The 4,346-nt window shown below is 47.2% G+C and overlaps 1 protein-coding gene across 2 annotated transcripts in view; it reads right to left on the reverse strand.

Moving 5' to 3' along the window:
• The window catches only part of LOC139581696 (rho-related GTP-binding protein RhoG-like), an 8,412-nt gene extending 6,391 nt beyond the window's left edge, over positions 1 to 2,021 (reverse strand). The window contains exon 1 of one of the 2 annotated variants that reach the window (XM_071411725.1): positions 1,939 to 2,021. The gene's annotated coding sequence lies outside the window, so the exon portion shown is untranslated. The remainder of the gene's footprint in view (positions 1 to 1,938) is intronic. The other variant, XM_071411727.1, reaches the window with a different exon arrangement.
• Between the last annotated feature and the right edge of the window lie 2,325 nt (positions 2,022 to 4,346).

Consider the following 4,346-nt stretch of genomic DNA (forward strand, 5'->3'; position numbering starts at 1 on the left):
GATTCAGCTGAGGTCTAGAACTTAGGGAATGATTTGTACCAAATACAATGCTCTTAGTTTTAGAGATGTTCAGGACCAGTTTATTACTGGCCACCCATTCCAAAACAGACTGCAACTCTTTGTTAAGGGTTTCAGTGACTTCATTAGCTGTGGTTTCTGATGTGTATATGGTTGAATCATCAGCATACATGGACACACAGGCTTTGTTTAATGCCAGTGGCAGGTCATTGCTAAAAATGGAAAAGAGCAGAGGGCCTAGAGAGCTGCCCTACGGTACACCACACTTAACATGTTTGACATTAGAGAAGCTTCCATTAAAGAAAACCCTTTGAGTTCTATTAGATAGATGGCTCTGAATCCACGATATGGCAGAAGTTGAAAAGCCATAACACAGGTTTTTTCAACAACAGGTTATGGTCAATAATATCAAAGGCTGCACTGAAATCTAACAGTACAGCTCCCACAATCTTCTTATTATCAATTTATTTCAACCAATCATCAGTCCTTTGTGTCAGTGCAGTACATGCTGAGAGCCTTTCTCTGTAAGCATGCTGAAAGTCTGTTGTTCATTTGTTTACAGAGAAATAGCATTGTATTTGGTCAAACATAATTTGTTCCATAAGTTTGCCAAGAGCTGGCAGCAAGCTGATAGGTCTGCTGTTGGAACCAGTTTTCCACCTCCCCCACACTAACTTTACAAAATTCAAACTTGCAATGCTTTTCTTTCATTTATTTTTTTTGTTGATGCATGAATACGATGGCTCACTGTTCGTTGGCACTTCCTGCCTAAGTTTGCCAATGGCAACATCAAATGGTTTTGTGATGAATAAGCCATCTGATTCGATGAAAGATGGAGTTGAATGTCTTTTTGCCGATAATTTCATTTAAAGTACTCCAAAGTTTTTTTCCATCATTCTTTATGTCGTTGATCTTGGCTTCATAATACAGTTTTCTTTTTGTTGAGTTTATTCACATAATTTCTCAATTTACAGTAAGTCAGCCATTCAGATATATAGCCAGACTTATTAGTCAGTCATTTTGCCCCATCTCTGTCAACCATTTAAATTCCTCGTCAATCCATGGTGCCTTAACAGTTCTTCTTCCAATTATTAATTAACAGGTGCATGTTTATTAATAATTGGAAGAAGCAATTACATAAATTCATCAAGTGCAGCGTCTGGATACTCCTCATTAATCACGTCACACCAACAAATATTTTTTACATCATCCACATAAGAGTCACAGCAAGGAGGGGGGAGAGAGAGGGAAGGAGGGGGAGAGAGAGAGGGAAGGAGGGGGAGAGAGAGAGGGAAGGAGGGGGAGAGAGAGAGGGAAGGAGGGGGAGAGAGAGGGAAGGAGGGGGAGAGAGAGGGAAGGAGGGGGAGAGAGGGGGAAGGAGGGGGAGAGAGAGGGAAGGGGGGGAAGAATGGGAGGGGGGGGAGAGAAAGGGAGGGGGGGAGAAAGGGATGGGGGGGGGGGGGAGGGAAAGTTGTTTGTATCCTCTAACCGAATTGACTCTAAATCAAAGTCCACAGGCGAAACAGAAACATTAGCAGCGCATTGACTGTAGTTTGTTTTGATTAGTATTATTTTTTAAATGATCAAATCTTTCCTTTTAATTAACAAGGTACTAGTTAAGTACAATGATTTAACTATGATAAAATGTAAAGCCTGAGTAAGTTAGGCAACAATAAATTGCTATCCTAGGTAGTCAACTTTTGGGCGCACCCATACTAGCCAGCCAGCTAGATGGAACGCTAAGGACCTAACGTTAGCTAGCGTGCTAGCAAGCAAGCATGTGGAGTTTCTCATAGTTTATACTTCCTAAAAACAATTAAAGTGGTTATTAGCCACAATCAGCACATTGTTAGTATACATATAGGTATAACAATAGTTTGCCAGAATGATCTATATTTTTTAAAAGTGTTGTTATCTTACCACCTCTCGACTAGAGCTCAACTTTCTAGCCGTGTAGAGTCAATCACAACTTCATCCGGGGAACCTTCTTAAACGCCCACCACGTACGACGTGGGTTACGTGATCATGGTAGTTGTAGTTTTTCTTGTCTTACTTCAAGTTGTTAAGAGGTCATTCGGACGCTAGATGGCACTATAAACCATAACGCTTTATAGATAATAATTTATCCCAGAAAAGGACCTACCTCATTACCTTAAACATGCGTTAAATTAAACATATATTTAATTGTTTTATAATCCGGTATGCATAGTTCTCAAATTAACCATGACTAAAGCAACAGTAGTAAGACCATGCCAAAATGTAAACAAGTCATTAGGTTATAATCACAAAATTAGATCATTTAATTCTGATTGATCAGTTTAAATTCAGGATTGGAGGGCTGCTCACCACTGACTGACTGCACGTGTTTTTAAACCTGCTCTTTTAATCTCTTTCTCTCTTATGCACTTTGCACTGTTTTAACTTCCATTCATGTGTATTGTGTAACTACACAGAATTTTTTTGGGAAATGCAACATGTAAAGTGTTGGTCCCATGTTTCATGAACTGAAATAAAAGGTCCCAGAAATGTTCCGTACGTACCTGACTGCAGTTTGGCATCGTAACCAACTTCAGTGGGCAAATGCTCACCTTCGATGGCCACTGGCACAGATGAATCCCGGTTTCAACTGTACCAGGCAGAAGGCAGCGTGTATGGCGTTGTTAACAGAGTGCCCCATGGTGGGGACACTGTTAACACAATTGCATTTTATCGATGGCTAGACAGGCCCATCCCATCTGGCATTTCCCCAATGGCCAGTCTGCCCCTGCTGGCAGACTCATTGATGTCATCACATCTCCCATCTATACACTGATCCAGGTAAAGCAATGGATGCGTCCCAAATGGCACCATTTTCACTTTGTAGCACAGTACCCTGTTCAATAGTAGTGCACTATAAAGGGATTAGGGTGTAATTTGGTATGCAGAGAGTGGTTAAGAGGTCAGTGCTGACCAACCACCAGACAACATTGGAACGCAAAGAGGCACCAGTTTATTGCTCTGCCCTCCAAGGGGTTCTGGTGTCAGCCGCGTCACTGTGGCCTGTAAATAGAGCTCTCCCACTGAACTCCTACACCCACACACCACTCTCACCCCTATTCTCCAAGGAGATCCCCTAGAATGCCTGCAGTGTCACCATGGCAATGGTTACAGGCCTGAGGGGGAGGCTGATTATGTCAAGACATGGAGGAGTGAAGCTGAGGGTCAGTGGAGAGAGGGAGGGAGGGAAAAGGAGTGACGCTGAGGGGCGGTGGAGAGAGGGAGGGAAAGGGAATGACGCTGAGGGGCAGTGGAGAGAGGGAGGGAGGGAAAAGGAGTGAAGCTGAGGGGCAGTGGAGAGAGGGAGGGAGGGAAAAGGAGTGAAGCTGAGGGGCAGTGGAGAGAGGGAGGGAGGGAAAAGGAGTGAAGCTGAGGGGCAGTGGAGAGAGGGAGGGAGGGAAAAGGAGTGAAGCTGAGGGGCAGTGGAGAGAGGGAGGGAAAGGAGTGAAGCTGAGGGGCGGTGGAGAGAGGGAGGGAAAGGGAATGACGCTGAGGGGCGGTGGAGAGAGGGAGGGAGGGAAAGGAGTGACGCTGAGGGGCAGTGGAGAGAGGGAGGGAGGGAAAAGGAGTGAAGCTGAGGGGCAGTGGAGAGAGGGAGGGAGGGAAAAGGAGTGAAGCTGAGGGGCAGTGGAGAGAGGGAGGGAGGGAAAAGGAGTGAAGCTGAGGGGCAGTGGAGAGAGGGAGGGAGGGAAAGGAGTGACGCTGAGGGGCAGTGGAGAGAGGGAGGGAGGGAAAGGAGTGACGCTGAGGGGCAGTGGAGAGAGGGAGGGAGGGAAAAGGAGTGACGCTGAGGGGCAGTGGAGAGAGGGAGGGAAAAGGAGTGACGCTGAGGGGCAGTGGAGAGAGGGAGGGAGGGAAAGGAGTGACGCTGAGGGGCAGTGGAGAGAGGGAGGGAGGGAAAGGAGTGACGCTGAGGGGCAGTGGAGAGAGGGAGGGAGGGAAAGGAGTGAAGCTGAGGGGCAGTGGAGAGAGGGAGGGAGGGAAAGGAGTGACGCTGAGGGGCAGTGGAGAGAGGGAGGGAGGGAAAAGGAGTGAAGCTGAGGGGCGGTGGAGAGAGGGAGGGAGGGGAAAGGAGTGACGCTGAGGGGCGGTGGAGAGAGGGAGGGAGGGGAAAGGAGTGACGCTGAGGGGCGGTGGAGAGAGGGAGAGAGGGAAAAGGAGTGAAGCTGAGGGGCAGTGGAGAGAGGGAGGGAAAAGGAATGACGCTGAGGGGCAGTGGAGAGAGGGAGGGAGGGAAAGGAGTGACGCTGAGGGGCAGTGGAGAGAAGGAGGGAGGGAAAAGGAATGACGCT

The sequence above is a fragment of the Salvelinus alpinus genome, chromosome 7 (genome assembly GCF_045679555.1).
Source record: "Salvelinus alpinus chromosome 7, SLU_Salpinus.1, whole genome shotgun sequence".
NCBI lineage: Eukaryota > Metazoa > Chordata > Actinopteri > Salmoniformes > Salmonidae > Salvelinus > Salvelinus alpinus.